Source organism: Crocodylus siamensis, chromosome 7 (genome assembly GCF_052110815.1).
Source record: "Crocodylus siamensis isolate JL-2025a chromosome 7, ASM5211081v1, whole genome shotgun sequence".
Classification (NCBI taxonomy): Eukaryota; Metazoa; Chordata; order Crocodylia; family Crocodylidae; genus Crocodylus; species Crocodylus siamensis.
The window spans coordinates 74,225,315-74,248,822 of record NC_143401.1 but is presented as its reverse complement, the minus strand read 5'-3'; positions in this window follow the sequence as shown (position 1 = coordinate 74,248,822).

Here is a 23,508-nt window from a genome sequence, read left to right as displayed (position 1 = left end):
CAATTCAGAGAGATTCAATGATTTGGACATAGACTCAGCTTTAAGTGTTTTTTCTATATACCTCAAGGAACCAGGCAGCTCGTGAATGCTGAGATGGTGGGGTGGATGGAGCATCCTATGGGAGCTTGGGGGTGGGGGTGGGGGAGAGCTCCCCAGTGTGCTCAGCAGTGGACCCAGAAGTGGACCAGAAGCACTTCCGGTCCACCTCTGGGTTTGCTGTGGAGAGCACGGGGACCTCCCTGCCTGTCCCTCAGCTCAGTGACTTGTGCCTCCTAGGCCACCCAGGGTCCCCCCACAGCTGATCGCCAAGCCAGGGGGATGCAGGGAGGGGGGAGTCCACTGCTGACACACAGGGCCCCCCCAAGTGCCTGTGGGATGCTTCATCTGTATTCACAAGCCACACCTGTTACCTCAAGGTATGTAGAAAAAACACGTAAACCTGTGTCTATGGCCAAATCACTGATTCTCCAAATCAGCATTGAAACTCCAGATTCAGCCAAAGTGAATTGGGACAGTGATCCAAATCAACAAATTGAATCACTGTCCCCTGATTTATGCCGAATCAGAATCCAAATTGAGTACAGCCCGTTTTGCACACTCCTAGTGTCTACATGTGCAGGGACTTGTCACTAAAGTTAGTGCACTTGACACTAATGCAGGGGCAGCACACAGAAACTCCCTCCTTGCCTACTCTGCCTCCCTGCACCAGGTCTGCTTCAGCTCCTGCTTATGCCTCTGCCCCTGCCCCTGCCCCTGCCCCTGCCCCCCCCCACCAGCAATGCCCTGTGCCCCACAGCCCCCACCCAGCCTCTGCCAGCAATGACCAGTGTCCTGCACTCCTCCTGGCCAAGGTGCTGGCCCTGCTTGCCCCGGAAGCCCCTATCCTCCTCCACACCCACTGCCTAAGGTCCCAGGACAGCCATACACCCACCAGTGGGGGCCAGGGTAGTGGCTGCAGGAAGCCCTGCCTAGCCCTGTCTTCCTGCACTCCCCACTCCAGCCTACCTGCGTTGATGCCCTGCCCACTTCCAGTACCACTCTTAGAACAGGCACATAGGTGAAATAAAAAAAGTTTTATTACTCTCAAAACACCAATTCCATCCCTCCTCCTTGCACCCTTAACAAACAGAGACCCTCCCTCTCTCCCCTCAACCAACAGAGCCCTTCCACCACCCTCCCCACCCACCAACAATAGCCCCCCCACACACACACTTACAAGTGGGAAACTATATACAAGGGGTAAACTATTTATAATATTTTGACTCTTCAAGCCCAGATTGTGGAGCCTTGGGCCAGGTTGTGTCTGCACATGTGTTAATGAACTTTAACTAATCGCACCTAAATTTGATACCTGCCTTTGCAGGTATCAGATTTAGCTGTGATTAGCCTTAAGCTTAAGCTAATGCACATTAACATGTTTAGTGTAGACAGGCCACATGAGTTCTTAAAACTAGTTTCAGTTGTTAATGTATAGACTATCCAGGAATCAAGAGCCACCCAAAATTGTCGTGTAACAAGGTTGTAAGAGTTTAATATGAACCTTTTGTGTGACAGTGCTAAGCTTGTATCAACATTTCAGTAGGCTAGTGAATTTTCTGGCAGTTTAAATATATGGAGAAATTCTCCTGAGATACTCAGCTGAAAGTACACTTCTAAGTTAATTTGTGACATTGCACATGTTTTCTTATACCATTTTGTAATACATGTTAAAGTTGACTCAATTCCAGAGCATGATTTAAAATCATATTATTTAATCACTTGAATCTGATTTCTGAACACAGTGTCCCCATGAACTTTCTATTACATAATATATTTTGCTAATAATAGCAAGGTATTTTACAAGTAGCTGTCATGTTGTGACTTGATATAATTGGAATTCCAACATTTTATTGGAGAATTGGGCATTTAAAAATCAGGCAGATTTTGTATTGTCTAGAATTTAGTCTTCATTCTAATTTCACACTAATAAGAATTAGGACTTTGAAGTCAATATATTTATACCAGAAGGCAAGGCAAAACATAGGTTATATTCTTTGGAGAAAACTTAGGCATCAGTAAAATGGATCAGTCTGTTGTGTGCTTATCAGTAATACACTGGAATCCATGAAATGTATTCCTCCCAGGTAACAGTAAGACCCATTAGATTGTTGTTCTCTTCAACAGCATAAATCACATAAAATGGCTTTCTTTCCTAGGAAAGCAGCAAGATGAGGCTGTTAACTATGATGAATTACCAAGCACAATGCAACAGCACTACAATGTCATTTCTGACAAGTACCTTGATGCAGCTCAAATGATTACTCCTGAAATGTTGGATCACATTAAAAAAGAAGTTTCATCAAATTGTTCATTCTTTGTTATAAATGACTTTTTAGTTTGTATCTCATAACTTCGGATAAGAGGACTATACTTAAATGTTTAATCTAGAAAAATTGTTCGGGGTATTTTTATCCTGCTCTACTTGAAATTGCAATGAATTTTACAAATGATCTTTTTTATGGTATGTGTGTCCTGCTTTGAGTATCATTTGATAATGAAAATATTCTCAGGCTTTGATAGGAATAGCTCCATGTGTATATTTTAAAATATTTTAAAAATCTACTAGGAAAAAAAAATCTAATTAAACTGTCCCTCCCTCAAAAAAGACAGTCAATAGATAATAACAGCTCCATACACACTATTGTCATTTTTACCATGAATGAAAGAGCTATCCAGACTGATCTGGTTAGTTTACAATCCTGATTCCATAGGCAGTTTTGCACAGGAGTAACTATAAGTATGAAAAAATTCCAACAGCAATAAAAGTATTAATTTGTTCAGAACTGGACATGTACCTAAAATTTTGCTAAACTGAGGCCTAAATTCTTCTGCCTGCAATAAACCAGAGTTCCAAACTGATTTAATATGTTCTGCAGAAGCAGCTTGGTAATATTACTGTTTTAAAACAGTATGTTACATATTATATGATTTTTGTGCTGATACTGTTTCACTCATTTTGGTGGAAAAGAAACTTCTCACTAATTATTAGAAATATTAACTATTTTGCTATCTTTCCATGAACCATCTGATGGAGTAAAGGGCTGGAGGCTGAAATAATAAAGAAAGAAAGAACCAATATCATTGCTAACGGCTAACTTTAGAAATAAATTCCTTCAGCACAGAACTAGACACAGTTGACAGTATTTTCTCTTTAGAACATGCAGCCAAAATAGAAACAGAAATATAGAGGATGGAGAAGTATTTCTCTGTTACAAACTATCGGAGCTGGAGGACTTCTGGTCATTAACAGGAGTTTGTAAGTTGTATCTTACTTGTTACTTTCGGTTTTGAGTCTACTTTTAGTTTCTAAGTCTACAATGCATAGATCAAGATTCTGACACAAGGATATTCGTTTATTCCAGACATGATGCTGACAAGACCATATTTTGAGAATAATAATATAGTCAGAGGATACTGATGTAAATGTCTTGAGATGAGACTGTTTCTTTGTAACCTTTGATTGATGGGCTACATCTGAAGTGCTGCCTGAAGACAGAGACTAGAAATTACCTATATCTATTTCATAAATTCATACTGTTGAAATGAGCATATACTAGTTTTCACCAGTTATACATACAGTTATAGGATGTGACACTACCATCAAAATGGGGACCAAAATGCCATTTTAAAATTAGATGTTTCAAAGGTTGACGACCTTTCCATCCTGTCAAAGTGGTGGAAATGTCAATGTTAACTAATGATGGAACAAATGGGAGACCCTGGTTGTCAAGAATGTAAGTCCAACTGCAACTTAGGGGAACTCAGACAGAATCTTTATCACCAACACATCAATGTACAGCTGTCTCCAAGCAACCCTAGGAGCTTTCAAGAGGATTTTCTTAGAATGAATTTGCAAGTTTGAATCTGAAACAATAAACAGATTACAAAATGAGAAACAGCATCATATGGCCATCAGCAATATGTGTTCCCCTGTTAACTTGGCCTTAATCAAGCCAGGCTAATGAATTCTTGTTGCTTTGAGAATGTTATCTGGTGGCATCAAGGCTGAAAAGAAAAGAGATGTAGGCAAGACGAGTCATTGTAACATGAGCCATATGAAATAGTATAGCTCTACACTGTATTTATGTGAACAAATATGATGGCAAAACCAAGTAATTTGATCATATATCTTTATTTTAGATTGTATATAACAATACAATATTATTGTATTGAGTGCTAAAGCATATAAAGCTGTATTTTCTTTGGATTAAGCACCCATAATAATAAAAATAACTCCAATTGTATGTTATTAAAAATGCCAGTCACTTTAACTTGATTCAGTGATTTGTGTTTTATATCTTTGCCAAACAGAAACCTTGCAGCATTTCAGTTCCTGATATCTTATTTTAGCAGGCTGGATTGAATGTTTTAACTGTATCATTTACCTTTTGAATAGAGTACTACTACTTTGGACATGTATGTATTAGTTAATGAATTCTTATAATGGCCTTGCGAGTTAGAATGATGAGAACTTCCATAATACATATTCATGAAACATCTTAACTTTGAGTTTCTCATACAAAGTACTAAAAACTTTTTATTTAAATATTTTATTTAAAAACCTTATGGCAAAGTCTTAGGAAACTGCCTTGGCTGCATCTACACAAGTGTGAACATTTGGTTCCCTGGGGACAACAAGCAGTGGGAGACCTTGTGCCACCACTAACTGTCTCTGGGGAATGCTAAGCACCCCATGTGCCCTCTGGCACTTGTCATGTTACCTTGTGTGGGGTAGGGGAGGCTGGAGACAGCACTGGGCTGGCTCCTGAGTCTTTACTTGGGGTTCTGGGGACCTCCTGGGTCTGCAGCAGTGGTGATTCTACCACTCAGAGCATGGTCAGCAGCCAGAACGTGGTTCTATCTGGCCAGGCCTCAGTTTTGAGTGGTGTGTGCTGCCCCTCCATATACTTCTCTGCTTTTTTCTTTCTTTGTTTTTTCCATGAGTTTTTTTGACCCCTGGATATGCAGTGGTCAAAAACCTGCCCCATGTTGCTCCCTTGCAGCATGGAGAAAAGCTGAATATGCAGTATGTGGCTCCACAGACATGTCTGCAGTGTTACATACCACATGGCCATTCTCATCTGGACATGACCTTTGGCTCCATAGCAGTTTATTAATTTTGGCTAATGTTATATTCTCAGACATATTTTGTTCTTCTCCTACCTATGCTGATACTGACCATGGACACAGTCTAACATGAGTGGAAGCCAATGGGCATTTACCCACTGATATCAATCATATATGGAATTGGCCAACTGTCTTTTATTCAGTAGTCTTCTATTCTAGCTAAATGTTGATTAAATTCAATAAGAGATGTGGATAGACAAAACTATTATACTGATTTAAAGAAGGGGAAGATGACTTCTTTCTTGTGAGTGCACATGACCTGATCCACTGCAACCTATTTTATATGACTGTTCCTATCCTGAAGAGAAAAAAAACCCTAAATCAGTACAATTTACCCCTCCTCCTCCCCACCCAAGCAGCTGCTAAATTACCTTGGTTTAGCTTCCACTTACTGCAGGGTAGACTGGACACATAAAACAGTTACAATGATTCATTATAACTGTTACATGCCTCCCTTCCCCCTTGTAAATCAGTATAATTGTTTTGCCTGTACATACTCAAGGATTTTACTTTAAGGATTGTGTTCACAAGGAGGTTACCACAAAGTAAACTAGGATGAGAATGTAAGTCCAGGCTGAGTTACTTGGGTAGTAAATAAGAAAAATAAAGGTCTTAACTGTCAAAATTACAAAATTATTTTGTAATTTATAATGGTTTTGTGCACAGTTCTAGGAAAGTGATACTTTTAAGGGTTTAATTAAAGCATTCCATCTTCAAAAACTGAAAAAAACTTGGGAGATGTTGTTTTTAATTGCATTACAATTATGTGAAGAGAAGTTTGCAAGCTGTCCCACCTGGGTAGACTGAAACCACTGGATTACAATGCGGGTTCAGGGATCTGTTTACATAGGGCTTGGGGTTAGGTTGTCTATCACCACAGTGTCTACAAAAAATGCTACAGAAGTTACAGCAACAGTTAGCCCTGAATTTCCACATTAAATACAACTTTTTCTTTATTTTCCTAGATACAATGCCTTATTTGGTCTTATATTTTTTCTTAGATGACTCAGACGTGATTTTGGAATTTCTTAGCATACCCTTCTTTACAAAATTTAGTTATAAGACTTGCACCTGACTCAGCCTACCCTGGCTGCAAACATCCCCATAGCAAACACCTAAAGACATCCCCAGGTTCTCTGTTTCTGAACTACCCTGTGTTTGTCTGGGGGCACGGTTCTTTCCTAGGCAGTGGTGGGAGAACATTTCTGGTCTTAAGGGAGCCTTGACAAAAGAGCATGGGAGGATTTTCAGCATGCCAGCCATTTACCTTATACCCTTATTCATCACAGGTGGGGTCTGGGCTGAGGTCTATCTATATCTTCAGCTAAGCAAGCAAGTTCAGATTAAAGAGGTGCCAAATCTGACCCTGGCGTCAGGTCTCAGGCAGCCTCCCTTTTCCCAATGCTGCTTCCTGGAGTGAGCCACCACAGACAACTTCCTAATTCTTTGGACCATGAGGTAGCAGCTGTCACATGCCATATCTTCTATTCTGGGGCTCCCCCACACCCCAACATTTCCCAATCAATGCATGGTGTGGAGTGTTCCCCCATAGCTGCCATCCAGGGCCCCACTCCCATGGGACTCTCAGACATGTTGTCTTAGGGAGGAGTCCCTGGAGTGGAGCTCTCCATGATGGGGACAGGGGAAGGTAGCAGTCTACCACTTCTGCCTAGGAGGGCAACGGTCTTCCCATGGGAAGGAGAGCTGACTCCGCTCCAGGGTGTCATACCTAGATCCCAAATGGTCTTGGACCCTGTATATAAATTCCTTATCCTGGTGCTGTGACTATCTCAGCTCCATAGAGGTATGAGTGGCCTTTCTCAGAGCATGGCTGGCTATCCATAGATATCATTCTTGGAACTTTGCAGTGCATCTCTGGGCCTGGGTGACTTGTTGAAGTGTCACAACACTGCATTTGCAAGCAGTTGCCAACCTGCCCATTCCACACCCTCATATCAAGGGTCCCTTTTGGTCCTCATGATGCCAGCACCATCTATGCACATATCTCCAGTGTTCTGGAGGTGTCCAGGCAACCATCCTGGATCCAGCATCTCAGGCTGCATGACCAGGCTTCCCACACAAAAATTGGAGCCTGCAGACAAGAGAGACACCAAGGGACCTCTCGTGAGTCCCTGTCTGGACATTTTCCCCATCAGGGGCAAGAAACCATGCAGTTCTTCATAATCCGGTGCTGACCATAGCACAGAATGCCCATGTTCTGCTTTCCAGACGGGGAAACCCAGATGCCTGGGTTCCATCTGCATGCTGTGGGAGCCAGGAGGGCTGAGAAACCCAGGCACCAGCACCTGGAGGGACATACCTTCTCCAGTTCTCTGGGAGGAGAGGGAAGGAGGAAGGGAATGGTGGGGGTGTTTGGTAGGGAGAATGTAAGGTGTTTCCCACTACAACTTACCTGCAGTGGTGCTCATTCGGAGCTGCTCTGCCAAATAGTGCCTGGAGGATCACCAGTGAAAATGAGTAGTTTTGCCTGTTGCTTACACCTTGGCTGTGGGGTTTGAAAAAAGCTTTTAGTGTATATTGGGGTCTGTTTGAGTTAGGGTTTGTGTCAGGTGGATCCAGATAAACACACTGGGCTCTCTCAGGAAAACGTGACCCTGAGGGATGGGGTGGCCAGTTGTCAATTACCCAGATTTATGACCCCATTCAGTGTAACAGACTGATAAACACCCAGAACAGTAGTAGTGTCCCACCTCTAGTGCCTCTGCTTCATCCCAGGCCAGTGATGCAGGAAGTTGGTGGGGGGGGGGGTGTTTGCAAGGCATGAGGTCAGTAGGTAGCACCAATAAATCAGTATAATCAGTCTTCCGTATGGACAATCATCAAGCCAAGAGCACACTAAATATCAGAGTAAGCAACCACATCCTTCCCTATCAGCATACCCCAAGCTACCAAAGAGTCAAATTAGATTATTCCCTCACCTATAAATATCACATTAAGAAGATTAGCAGTAAAGTCTCTGTATGAGTATCTGCCTTAAGACATTTAGTCAGCATGCAATGATGTGCCAAGTTTAATGTGTTCAGAACCACTGCACTTGCAATGGTGTATGCACCAGCAAATTACTGTGCTCCTGCATGGTTCAGAAGGTATCACACTAAAAAGTTCAACACTTTACTTAACAGTGCACAGACTCATAATAGACTGCACAACTTACATATATGCAAATGTATTCTCTGAACTCTTGGGGTTTAGACCAAGTGACATAAGAAGACAGACCCTAACTACTCCCCTGCTGCCAGGTTTCTGTACCTGTGTAGAGCCTGGTAGGCTGGGAACCATAGCCTTGTGTGTACTTAGATAATGACTGGGGTGAATGGAAATTAAATGATCATTAAGAATAATCCAAGCTGAAATCTATTCCTACAGCATTTTATACTAACACCAAAAGATTCCCCCATTGGGCATGACCTTGACAGAGAAGCATGAGTCAAGCTGAACAGGCTAAGACACTGAGATATGGACACTTCTAAACAAGACTGTACAAGATGAGTGTCTTCGATTGCCCTCTATGTGTATGTGATGTCCAGCAAACAGAACAGCACCTAATCAAAAGTTGTAATATTTATAAATGCCCAGGCAGGGTAGATGACACACACTGAGGCGCAGAGAGTGGCTCGGAGCTGGCCAGAAGGGACCAGGTAAGGGGGAGTTGAAAACAGGGGCTTTGCTGTCTTGGGTCACTGACACCCCAGGGGTAGGGCCAGCCTGGTGGTTGGGCAGACCACAAAAGGTCTGGTCAAGGCTAGAGTGTTACCCTGGAATGGAGGGACTGGGGGTGAGTGGGGTGCCACAGTGCTCCATGGGAAATCAACAGGATGTGACCTACCATGAGTTGCCATTTTTACAGCACTAACGATCTATTTGGTTATGGCTTTAGAGAGATTTCTGCGTGCCTACCATAAAATAAGTGTACTTCTATACCTGGTCTGAATGATCATGAGGTTAAAGAGAAAGATAGCTGTGTTAGTCTGAAGAAGTGAACCCAAGTTCATGACAACTTAAGCTCCCTCTATATATATCTCAAATAGTTGGTTGATAAGGCACGTATCTACCTTGCCTTGTGTGAGATTAAATATATCTATCAGAATGTAAGATTTTCTCATAGGTTAAGAGCTGTTGTATTTAAGAACAAAGGGGAATTGGAAGTAGAAAGAAATATTCTATTTAGAAAGACTATCTGGAAAACTAATTTAAAAAAATTCAATATTTTATGATTTGCCTACAGCTGTTTGTAAAATTCAAAGATACCTCTTCAGTGAAATGAGCTGGTTTATAAAAGTTCATAGGGAACACTGGTGGTAATAGAAGAATTGGTTATTTGTCTGATTCTAAAAATCATATTAAATAAGAAACACTACTTTCATTCACCCAAAACATTAGATAAGAAAACACCAGTTTTGCTTTAGTTCAATGTATAAACATCACCATAACTAACTAGCATGCAAAGTTCCCGTTCCACAAGAGACCGGCTCTAGCTGTCCCATTTAAACACAATACTTCAGGAAATACCCTAACAAACCCATTTTCCAGGTAGCAAGCACTTCTGCTTTCTAAATAGGTTGGTGTTAGATTGGTAACCATTATAGAATGGTAGCAACAAAAGCCAGGTCTCCTAGGAGACACAAAATACATTTGTTTTATTAATTCACAGCATGTGATACTGGGACCTTCTGCTATGCTACTTACTGACAGTTGTTGACAACGCTTGATGATAGAGTTTGACTCTTCTCCAGAGCTCCTAATTTACATAAAAACTTCCTAACTATTTTCTATCATTGTTTTCAAATGGTGTCAGTCCTTTATTCATTATTCATAACCAAAGCCGCCTATATTACTTCTCTGCATAATAAATCTCTGATAAAACAAATCATATCACACAGCTCTGCATACACAAAGTGGTTACATGTGCTCTGAGTTGGTGTAAAGCACTGTTTTAAAAGGCTTGCAGAAGGAAAACCTGATTCTCAGGTGAGATACAGTATGAATTACAATAAGAACTAACTATCCAACATTTGTTTAAATCTCTCTAGCTGCAACCCACAGCTTTTGTAGTTTACTATATATACACTAAGCCATATTTAGTGTTGCACTGGAGAAAGCAGTTGAATGTGTTTATTTATTTAGATTGGCAACTCTATAAGTATACATCTTGATGCTCTCTCTTACTTTGTTTGTACAACTCTTTTTACAGTGGGGTTGGGATCACCATTAGAATCTGGATCCTACTGAGTCAGAGCTCAGTATTTCTATTAGGGCTGTGTGAAACTTTGGTTGCTGATTCGATTTGGAGATTTGGCCTGACTCAGTGGGTGAATCTCCAAATCCAGATCAAATTGGGAGACCCACTAAAAGGTCTGAATAGAATCTGAAGACTTCAAATTGATTTGGAAAAGATTTGGAGAGATTCAGAGATTTGGACAAACACAGACTTGGCTGGAGACAGGCAGGAACAGCCAAGCAGCTGCAGGTCCTCCCATGGCTCCTTTGGCTTTGTCTGCCTCTCCCCAGGCCAGGGGAGCCACAAAAGAAGCCTCTGTGGCTGCCCTTCCTTGCCCCATCTCCTGCCCAGCCCCAGCCTCCCAGAACTTTGGGGGGAAAAAAAGCCCCGCTGCAGCAGCAAGGATCAGGGGCTCTAAGGGCTTGTGGCAGAGCCCCCCTGCACAGTGTGGGACAGTAGAGGGGGGCAGCAGGGATCACCCCCCCACACATGGCCCCGCATGGCACCTGCCCATGGCATGGGTGCAGTGCAGCTCAGCAGGGCACTGCACAATATGTGGAAGCTGGGGCCACTGGGCCTGAGAACTGCCAGCCTCCGGCTGTCTGCTGGAGCCACCCTGGCTCCTAGACAATGCACAGTGTCTTGCTGAACTGTGCTGCACCCATGCCATGGGGCAGCTGCTGTGCAGGTGCCAATGGCGGATTCCTACGGCCCCCCGCCACTGCCCCAGGGAGCTCTGCCATGAACCCTCAGAGGTCCTGATCTCTGCTACAGCTGGTGAGTGTGGGACTTTTTTTTTTTTTAAAGATTTGGATTTGGGAGTCGGCTGCCCCGGGTCAGCTGGGGACAGTAGTGGGAGGTGGGGGAGTGAATGGGAAAGGAGGGGATTGACTACTGAGGGTAATCCCACTTGACTCAGGGATTTAAAATTACCAGCTGATGCTCCTATGGTATGGTCTGCCCATCCCAAGTGGGGAGGCTAGGAGCTGGGTTGTAGTCAGCCCTACAGTGCCGGTTGTTGTTCCCATATACCCTTTACAAAATCCTGTATCTGCCCATAAATGCTACTTAATGAAATTATTCATGATGGCTAGGGACAGACTTTTAAAAAGCCTGAGCTTGAATTGATTCAACCTTTGCAGGTTAGTTTAACCTGGCTAGGCTGAACCAGTTTCTAACCATACAGACAATCCTTCTGGACTGAGGAAATGCAGGCACATGTCTGCAGTGGTTCAGGCTGAAAGCCAGGGGGCACTAGAGAAGCCCTCCCTGCCCTTCCACAGAGCTAAACTGAGAGGGGTGGCCAGGTCCCAGCAGGGCTCTGATTAGGAAGGGGTGTGAACCCCCACACTGCCTACAATCCCAAGCTTTTCCCTGCTTCCTGCTCAAGGAACAGGAGTGTTGCCAGCCTGCAGCCCCAGACTAGGACTCTGAGGAAAGGGTGGGGGGTGCAGTGCATGCATCTGTTGATGATACTAAGCTTTTTACTCTCCCTCCATGCTTCTGTATACAGTACTGTCTGCACCAAACTGACAGGCAAGCAGGCCGGGGTGTGGGGGAGGGGGAGCTGATAACAGTGTTTATCACCCTTATCTCGGTGTTTATTACCCATTAAGAAAACAGAGAAAGGTTACCAACTATTTGTTGATTTGGCATGGACCCAGCATGTGGCCTGTTGGCTAATATACAGACACCTCTCAGCAAGTTAGAGGGGAGGGGAGAATTTGTGCTTAGCAGAGAGTGGTTAGGGAGAGGAAGGGGAGCAAACAGCTCTTCTGAAACAGAAGAAAGGAAAGGACATTAAACTACATGTTGATTAGCTGCAAAATGCCTGTCTGCCTTTGCCTGTCCCGTAGCATGGACTGTAGTGTCTGCATAAAGCAGAGCGGGGTGGGGAATAATCCCTGCTTATGACAGAGAAGCCAGGTAAATGCAGAGGGGAGGAGCTATCCCTGCTATGGAGCAGAGAGGTCCTCCCAGCACAAGAACATGCCAGGATGCTGGGGGACTCTGGTTTATCTTAAACCAGCAAGGGGCGTGGGACAAATATTGCATAAATCAGTTTGAGCCAAATCAGTTAGCGCTGATACTACATTCAACCAGGTTTATCTCAAACTGATTTCAGCCATTTTCAAACTGGTTTATGTGCACTGAATATATGTTCTGTTTCAGGTTTAAACCAGTTTCTGATCACTTAAACCGGTTTATGTGTAATGTCAGTCCCTAGCCTAAAAAAGGACTTACTAAACATGATTTAGGTTGCAGAATCGGGCTGTAACTTTCTAGTTTTCTGAGTTGTTCTGAACTGATCAGAAGAGTTCCCTAGCTGATTCATTAAATCATCATGTCCAATGAATGGGTTTTGCTAGGATTTTACCCTCCCCAAATCTGTTTCTCAGCTTATGGGTATATACATAGACTAAGAGAGGCCAGGAGAACTTAAGCCTGTGTCTCTTCTTTCCACTTACTGTCAATAAGAATTATTTTCTGCATTACATAATTTTTTTTCTTAAGGATTTATACCACCCACAAGAGGTACACTAATATCATTGCCCCATTGACCCAAGGGTCAGTTGAAGCATAAATAGATTAATCCTTTTCTTTTCAAAGGTTAGGGGATATGTGGAAGAGCTGAGAAGAAAAACTTATTCTCCAAGGCAAGATGTTTTAATACCTAAAGTATTAAGTGCTTCAAAAAAGTTGTTTTAGATCTGAACTTAGTTATTCTGTCTATTATTATATTTCCCTACCGTTTCCAATGATTTTGAGATCTACAGGTCTCAAAAGTGCTCAGAAGGTATGAAGTAGTGTTAGTGCACATATTTTCATTAATATACAACTCAGAATTTACTAAGGCAGCATTGTGGCATCATAGGCTGATTTTAAGCTAAGTCCTCCAAGGAGCAAGGCCTCGTACTTTACCTGAAACTTTTCCAGCTATTTAAAAGTTAGGAGTTTTTCTCATGACAAAATTTGAAAATACAGTAAAAGCTCTGTTATCCAGCATCCCCCGAGAATGGGGGATGCCGTATAACAAAACATGCCAGTTAATTGAGCAGCCTGGACTGCCCCTTCTCCTGCCATGTCTGGAGCGTCCCTCTGCCCTTGCTGTGGCATCACCGCCCCTTCCATGGGCCCTGTGGGCTCCATGGGACAGGGAGGCTGTCCCCACACAGCCCCGCACAGCCTGTTATGCCCCCGGGCTGTAGAGGCTCGGCAGTACAGGCTGCTTTGCCACAGGCCATGGGGGCTCGGAGAAACCAGAAGTGCCACGGTGGGCACTTTATCTTACAAGTTGGCATGCTGGTTAATTGAGCATGCTGGCTTGTAAGATGCCAGATAACAGAACTTTTATTGTACATTGTTCAGAATTGTTACCATGTTTGATCAGCGCTAAACTGGTTTCAGTTCATTGGTCTAATGCTTACTAAATTTGTGAAAAAAATATATTATTTTTGCTTCAGTTATACAATCTGAAGGATCCATTTGCCCCCCTATAATATTCTTTCAGATCACAAAAAAGTGAAAAGGATAATGTTATTCATTAGAAAACTGAGATTCATAAATTATGACAAGGTGAAGTAGATCGCAATACAGAACAAAAAGGCTTAGATTTGACTGCTGAGGCATGACATGTAGAACATGCCTGCAATCCCAAGGGAGCAGGAAGCTTAAGGACATTGCACTGCTCCCTAACTGAAGGCATTTTAGAAACTTTTGGACAGGCAGGTATATTAGAATTAAATAGCCAGCAGTGCTAATTAGCTAATGAAATGCTGCACAAATGTGGCTACATATATTAATGACCTATTTCATTTCAATCAGATTAACAAGGAATATTTGTACAAATCTTTGAAAAGTAAGTTTCTATATTACTAAATGCTCATATTGTCATTTTCCCAGGTGCCATGTATTGTATTATGAAAGAACAGGGCCAAATAACCATGTTGATTACAGTATGCCAGGCAGACCTAGCTACAAGTATGCTGTGCTGTTGTTTTATTTTTTATGGCATCTGGAACATACAGGAAGGACCACAAGAGGGTTTACAAACTAATCAAAGGGAATCTCTCTAACTACAGTACACCATAGGATTCTACTGCACACTAGCAGGTCATGGCAAAAGCCATGCTAATGTGTTAGTGCGCAGTAGAATTATTCTACTCCATATCATCATCACATAAAAAATGTGCGCTGGCACTATTGCACGTAGCGCCAGTTATGGCATATTAAGTTAGTACCTGTTATTACAGGTACTAAATGTGCCATAACTGTGGCGCATTAATAAATGTGTAGATGTGGCCATAAACTTTCAGGAATTCTAACTAGTGCTACAATATTATTTACTTTTGACAAGAATTCCATCCAAAGCCTCAAGACATGTTTAGAAATGATTGCTCCCTTGAGACTGATGTGAGGTTGGCTGTAAATTAAATACAGATTCTGGTCTGTCCTTTAATTCTGTCCAGAATAAACAATACTTTGCTCTAGGGAGCACTAGGTTAATATATCTGGGCTGAGGTATAGAGGAATATGACAGAACTTTTGTTAATGATTGTTTTGTATCTTTTGAGAATACAGCAAATATTTCCAGCCTACTCCACTTTTTTCCTCTTTACCTACTGGTGAGACGTTAAATGTACCTTGAGAGAAAATCATCTGTTGAGTGTGGCACTCTATACCCTGATGGATATCTTTTATGTGGTCTGAGTTATAGAATAAAGCTCTTGCCAGGATTTATAAATCACTTTTTTGCCCCTCTATATAAGTCCAAGATGCAATAAGTCAAAAGTAGAGTTTAGTGTTTGCAAGCAGGGGTGCACCTTTTTCACACTGAAAAAGCTGTCATTTAATTCAGACTTGCAGTAAATGAACTCCTCTACTGCAGTGACATTATGTCTGAATTGGATACAGAATGGAAATTCTACCATCCACTACAATAAATGTAATAAATACAGTAATAATATAAGCTCCAATTTCCACAGTTTAAAGATATGCTCAGTGATTTGTTCTTTTTACTGATAGGTAAATATCTATTGCAGACAACTGTCTTTTAGTGGTTTTCCACCTTGCCACCTAGATATCTGAAGATCTGTGACATAATTTCTACAAATTAATTAAATAAGGATCCCTTCCATGTCTGCTCTTATTGGTTCCTTCTGTTTTTAAATGAACGTATCAATTTAATTTGACATACTGATCTGTTTTCTGTATTCTTAGTGCAGGGACCTGAAAATGCTGAAACTGGGAATTATATACCTAAAAACAGATTTAAAACAAGAGAACACTTGTGTGATCATCTCTAGCGCAGACTTCAATACTAGACACCCTGACTTCACAGCAACTGAAGACTAAAAACTAGACATATATTTTAAAAATCCTGACAGTTATTTCTAATTGTCATTTAATATGTCTATTATAATAGCAGTTTATGATATAAGGCTCCAATCCTGCAATCAGTTCACCCACACTGTTCCCTGTGCCCCTTTAGAGGTCCCATGACACCTGAAAAGGCGAGCACCCAGGTGTACATATGCTTAATGAAAACATATTCTTTGGGACACTCTATTTAGAACTGGAAAGAAAATTGAAAAGGCACTTTTGAAGGATACTGGGCACGTCTACATGAGACTCTTAACTGTGCAGTAGCATAGTTTACTGCAAAGTCAGCATGTACATCTACACATGCACATGCTTATTGCACAGTAAACCTTGCTAATCATGAAAAAAAATGCAAATAGCAAATTTACTTTTGACTAGTAACCGTGTAGTAGTGCTCCTGTAGATAACCAACTGGGAACAAAACTTCTCCTGGTCAGCCATTCACTGGGGGTGGAAAATGCCTTCCACCATCAGAGTCCAGGTAGGGACTATGTCCCCCTGCTCCAGCAGCAGGAAGCTCTGAGCCCCACGCTCCGAGATTGCATTAGGGGAGCAGGGGCTGAGAGATCCTTATTTCCCAGCCTCTTTTCCACCATCATGATCAGGGAGTGGGTGGTTGGGAGATCCTTATCTCCCAGAGCCAGATCCATGGCCATTTCCCAGCATCATCCCCATGACCAAAGAGCTGATGCTGGGACATAAGGGTCTCCCAGATCAAGTCCCATGACTGCAGAGCTGGAGCTGGGAGAAAAGGATTTCCTAGCACTGGCCTTGTGGTCATGGAGATGGCATTGGGAGATCAGGGTCTCCAACCAAGGTTCTCAGAGCTCCCTGCCAGTGGGGGCTGGGTGGGGAACAGGCTGGGGAGCTGGTTCCCTGCTCAGCTCCACAGCTTGGGTGGGGAGGGAAGCTTGTTCTCCATTTAGCTCCATGAGCACAGAGCTGGGTGGGGAACAGGCTGGGGAGCTTGTTTGCCACTGAGCTCCATGAGTATAGAGCTGGGGAGCTTGTTCCCCACCCAGCTCTACTCTCTGGAGCTCAGTGGGGAACAAGCTCCCCATCTTGCTCTCCACCCAGCTATGTGCTTGCAGAGCTGACAAGGACTCCCCATGCTGCACCCTGTATGTGGGGTGGAGACTCAGAACTGTCTTGGTCAGAGGCAGGTCCCAGCCCCATTGCCTAATTGGGTGATTGATGTACAAGGCTTAGAAAGAGCTGCAAGGAGGGGTAGCCCCTTGCAGTGATCTGTTGGTGGGGCATCTAGCAGTAAGTCAGTGCTAGCTGCCCCACCAGTGCATTGGGGCAGGGGGCCAGGACCTGCCCCTCCCCTGCAGCCCCTTCTAAGTTTCCTGTCCAGGGTCAGGAGATCCCTGCTGCTGAGGCAGGGGGGCATTGTCCCCACCCCAGCAGCAAGCAGGCAATGGAGGCAGGATGTAATGTCCCTGACCTGGCCAGGAGACAGCTGTCTTCTGTCCTGGTGCTCCCTGACAGCCCCTGGGCTAACACACAAATGGATCCTAAAGCTCCTTCTGGTGGCAGCAGGGGCTCATTGCAGGGTCTCACGAAGTGGGAGCCATTTGCTGCCATTAGCAGCAAATCTGCTCCAGCTTCCCTGTGTGTGAAGATGCCTGCTTGGGAGTAGCAGTTTACTTGTGAGTAAACTGATCCCAGATTAAAAGCATGTGTAGACACTGAGTTTTCAAAATTTTCTTTCATGATCATATAGAACTAAACAAAGAAATTGTTAAAATTCTCAGCAAAATAGAAATACCTCCTCCCTGCCATCACTACCATGAAAGTGAATCATTTTGTAAAGTAATTTCTATACAACATTCAGGAACTCCCATCTGAACTGTAAGCCTTGAAAGTTGGATGTTGGCCCTCCCAGGACTTTCAGGCTGTTATTTTCAGCTTGCCACTTAGGTACTTCTATAATGCCTGAAGTATCTTGAGGAATGAATGCTAGAATCTCTAGTCTTTTGGGTAAGAGGTAGTCAACCTGGTGGTGGTCCAGATACCTTTAAATTGTTGGTCCTACAGAAGTCTATGCAGTTGAAAATTTTGGAGCACAAAACCAGACAGTCTTCTGCCAGAACTGTCCCTACTTTTCAGAGACAGTCAAAACAAAGCACTCTCTGTGGAATATTTCCATTTGATGAATCATTAAACATCAAAAAAGCTTTCATCAGCATTTTTCCAACTAGAATTAATCTACATTTGTTTCTATTTTGGTCAGGGGACTTGGATTTAGGATTGTAAAATGATTTCACCTGTTTAGTGGTGTATTCATCCCCAGAAGTATTGGGGCAGTTACTAAGCTTCTCAAAACAGGTGCATCTACACGTGATGCTACATCGCCGTAGCACCATGCTATGGCAACGTAGTGTCAGTGGACACAAACTGTGATGCTACAGCTACATTGCTGTATCAACAAGCTCACTCATTATAGCATGTTGCTATGGCAACATAGGGGCTAAAAATAACCATGAGCCACCAGCATGGAGTGGTTACCGCATCATCATTTAGTACTTCCAAAAGGAAATACTAAATGACAGCACAGTAACCAAGGCACTATAGGGACATGTGTAGATCCTAAAGAATAGAATTTTAGCACAGGGAAGCTACAGTTCCTGCTCTGCTTCCATTTGCTTTGTAGAAGCAGAAAATCATAGTCCTTCCCTTTAGCAGTTTATCTCTGTGGACTGGTGAATCAGAATTGTGGAGCAACAATTCCAAGGAGGAAAAATTGGTTCCAAGGCCCATGGTACTTTTCTTTATCTTCAGACAAGTTAAGGACAGCCCACAGTACATGTTAGAAGTAGGGTTTCTTGTTTTTCTGCACAGACATGTAGTCTAATACAACCTTTATTCTTAGGGCCTTGTTACATGTTGCATTTTCAGCTCCTCAAATATTGATCAATGTTGGTACGAGCTTGAGTTTGGAGTAGTCACATCTTAAAGATAAAACCCTTTCTGTTCCCCACTTACAAAGCTGTGACTTCTCATTAGAGGGCTGGTGAGCAGGGGCCAGACTAGGAGCTAGAGCTCTGAGTTGCCACTACAACTGATGAGCCAGGACAGGCTTCTATCCCTGCTCTAGGTGGGGGTGTGTTGCAGAGATGGGCTGGGGTAGGGGGTGAGAATATTAAGCTGGGAGGCAGAGAGTTAAAGGGATAGGGGTGGGTAATGAAATCAGAATTGGAAAGGGAATGGGGGTGGAGGATGGATGAAACAAAGGAAATCAGCTACTAAAGGATAAAATAAAAAGAAGCAAATAATAAGAATTCAAAAAGAAGCAAAGAGGAAGTAAGTGAAAGGTCTTATGGTTTAATACACTGAGATTTGGGATTGGGGTATGGAGGGTACTGGTTGTGCTTCCCAGAGTGCTGGGAGTGGGAGCAGTGAGGGAAGGTGCTTTTGAAAGCAAGCCCCAGCTCATAGGGACCTGGTCCAGCCCCCTATCTTGTTTCCCCCCATCCCCAGACCTCACTCCTAGACCCATCCATGCCCTGTGAACTAGCTGGCTGACGTGTGCTCAATAGATTGTTTGCACAGGGTTGCACCCCTGGGGGTGGGAAGGTCATGCCCTCAGGGGCAGGAGGGGCAGTTGTCTTGATGTCAGAACCACACCCTAGACAGTAAAGTTCAGGGGGTGGAAAGTTGGTCTACACAGAACAGGAGGGTGGGAGACACTTCATTCTGGGATATTGGAGGGTTGCAACTTGGGTGGCTCATCTGTGGGGACTATTAATGGAATACAAGGAGTGTGTCCAGACATGCATGGACATTTGGTTCCCCAGGGACAAATAGTAGGTGTGAACGTTGAACCACAGCTACTTGTCTCTGGGGAACACCCATGAGTTGCACTGGTGTTTTTTTCTGCTTTTTTTTTTGACTCCTGGATGTTAAATGGGTCAAAAAAACCTGCAGGAGAAACCCCCCCTGAAACAGCACATGTTCAGGTAGAATGCCCTTGCAGTGTGGAGAACATTGAACTATGCAGTATGTGGCACTACAGACATGTTTGTGACACTACATAGCACATGACTGCGCTTGTCTGGATGACCCCAAGCTGGGTAACACAGATAAGAGATAAACTTGACCTGGAGTGGCATACCTTTAAGCTGCCTAAGGTCTGCTTAAATTACTTTCATTAGTTGTTAATGTGTGGCCAATGGAGTAGTTAAGAGCTCCAGGAGCCACTTAAAAGTAATCTGTAACAAGTCCCTCACAAGGCCCTTATTGTTTATATTACGGTAGGGCGTAGAAGCACCAACCATGGATCAGGACTTCATACTGCTAGGTGCAGTATCAAAACAAAACAGAAAGATATTCCCAGCTCCTTGGTACTTACAATCTTTATGTCTATGTATGTTTTCCTGGCTGTTCCCTATGCCATATGTTCTGAGAACTCATAGTGTATTAATTATTCAGCTGAACAGCCCCATAGGCATTCACAGCACTTTACAGCCTTCTGTAAATTTCAATGTCCAACATTTTGACAAGCTCTTATAAATGCTCAGTATTGGGCTTTGTTTTTTTTTTTGCTATGCTGCTTTACTTCTGTTGACATATACTTGTAATAATTCACAGAGCAATTTATAAATATGTATAAATTATGATACACAAAATGTTGGGATTCTACATATTCTAGATATTCTGATTATTGGCATAGTTAATTATAAAGTAATACAATTTATCAAAATTTCTTCATTTTCTATATGACGTTAAATCCTTACATGGCATTGTGAGGATTCTTCTTATATATATGCACTGTTTTGACCCTAAAAAGATATATTAGACTTTATGTATTATTGAGCTGAAAATTTCTGTTGCAAAGAACTCACAGCTATGGATTTCTGTTTGAAACCTATGGGTTTATTTTTCAAATTATGTTTGTAACCCTAACAGTACTACCATAATGTGACACCCCATGGTACCCTTGAAAGCATCTCAAAGCACCTGGGGGTACCACAGCACCCTTTTTGAGAATCATTGCTGTAGACATTAAAGCCAACAAAAAAGTTATTATTATTTGGTTTTTGATATTGTCTGATACTTGTGGCTATTTAAGTTTGGAAGAATAGTTTTTAGGTCCCGTTATTTAATATATAAAGTTTGAATGAGGCTACTTACCCTATTATATATTTGTATCTCTTGAGTAAAAGCAATTTTTATCATACATTTTTTCTAGAACTCGACACTAACAGAAAATGTTAAATTTGAAGCAGTCATTTAAATCCTCTCTTTTTGAATAGCCTGTAGAAATGCTGTAGTTATTCCTAATATATAAGAATATAATACAATATCTCTAAAGAACATTGTAAAAGATCTGACCCAGCTAAAACATTATTTCCTTTCATAAGAATATTTTTATGTCCCTTTACTATATTTCTTTTTTATTTTCTATTCTAACATTTGCATTATAATATCTTCCAAGTCAAAACTACAAGGAAATTCCATAAAATTTGTTACTGTAGTGAAATTTTTATAATATTACATAAGAAAGCAGAAGATTCATGCCATTAACTTTCACTAAACAAATTTGCAAACCCCTTAAACTTGACATTTGCTCATACTTAGAAACAGTAGCTCATATAACAGCATTAATGTTTATACTAAAAAGTTCATAGCTGATATTCTGTTATGCCATTTTAGTTCTTGTTAGTAGAGAGAAACAACAAAATAACGAGGTATTGATTTCACTGAAGTGCATGCTGCAGGAAGGCAAAACATTATCCACTATTCACTTTCTCTTAAAACAGAAGGGATTCTAATTCTGGGAGGTGTTAGCAATGTCTATAAATATGTCATATGTATTAGAATCGTTCATTTATACCAGAAACAATTGTGAAACAATAGGTTACAAGTACCTGAGAAAGAATTCCAAGCATAATTACCTGTAGTATGTGTAGCTAATTATTTGCCTATGTGAGTTATGCAATGTTCCTAACATGCAGAAAGGCACAGTAGACTCTCCTCAAGAAGGTAGTGTTGTAATGATGTTGCAACCATTAACACTCCAGAAAATATGGAAGAGGCAAGGATTTTAGTGGGGGATATTTTATTGGACCAACTGGATAGTTGGGAGAGACTCTGGATGCCAAGTACCTCAAGTAAGCTCTCCTGTGCCCAGTATGGCTCAGGACAGAAGGATGTGTGTAGTCTCCTCACTTATTGGATCAACAGGACGCATGCTATTAACTTCAGTGAGTTCCTTATCAGGCATAATGTGAGTGTAACAGGGAACCCTAGCCCTGTCACCAGAAGACAGGTTGGCCCCTTTAGGGCCAGAACATTGTGGGAAGATAGTGCTGGTAAGGAGGGGGTTAAATGCTGAGCCTGGTCAGCTGATGGGAAGGGACAGGCCAGAACTGTAAAACCCTGGGCAGAGCAGCGGATCCCAGAGTTCCACGGAGAGGTTTGGTGAGCCAGGGCTGGAGGAGGGGAACTACAGAAGCCCCCAGAGAGATGGCAGCAACCCCAGAAGAGAGAGAGACTGTAGCTGATGGTGGGGAGCCAAAGCACGAACCCTGCATAAATGTAAGCTGGCATGCTGCCTTCTTTAATCACATTTTTTTTGGTGACAGTTATTGCCCATGGACAGGACTGTTCACATTTCTTTTTGTTATTGAATAACATCAGTGGTTTGGGTGAGGCTATTTGGGGAAGGAGAAGGCCTCATTTGGGACCCCACAACAGCGCAGGGACCTGGCACAAGTGTGGGTGCAGGATTTGGGATGCACTGACCCTGGCATCACAGAAGGCACAGTGTTAGGGGTACACAGGCCCTGGCACCAGTGTGGGCACAGGATTTTGGGGTACATAGGCCCCAATCTTAAAAGGCCAGGGTGGTCTAGTGCACCTGAGGTGCAAATTTTATATTTTTTTAGACTGAGATACTGTGAGTTCAAGGCCCTTCCCAAGCCTTGAACTTGTGCCCTCCTGGCTCTGGGGCTAGTGACCAGGCTTCTAGGCCAGTCTCCTGACTGAAACCAAAAAGAGGGCCATGAGCCTCAAGACAGAGAAAGACTAGAGCCTGTTTGGTGGGTTTAGACAGGGAGACCAAGCTAGAGAAAAGGCCTGTGGAGGCGAAAGACCCCAACATACGAAATACAATAGTCAGTCTCCCACTTACAAGAACATCAGCATAATAATTTCCATCAATAAGTGGCAGACAAGTAGAGAGCAGGACATAAGAACCTTAAAGGGGACTCCAAGGGTGCCCCACATAAGGTGCGGATTAATAGGGAAATTGGCGCTGGGGAGGGCAACCTGTCACAGTGAGGAATGTTATTGGCGCTGATAATGTCAAACATTTTGTTTATATTTTATCAAATTATAAGGAGTAACAATAGCAAAGATTTTAAAGAAGGAAATAACTATAGTTACTTCAGATGCCGTATGGCTACAGAAGTAGGTTCTTCATGGGAATATATGTTATATATATTAAATATATGAATTACCAAAGCAATAGTTGAAACAGATGAAAATATTTCATAATCTACATTCATCTGTATAAAACAGCTATGTAAACCATAGGGACAGCAACAAAATTTGGGTTGATGACATCAGGGAACTGATAGGCAGGATTCCCTGGGAGGCCAGATTGAGGGGGAAAGGAGTCCAGGAGAGCTGGCTGTATTTTAAAGGAGCCTTACTGAGGGCTCAGGAACAAACCATCCTGTTATGCAGGAAGAATAGCAAATATGGCAGGAGAC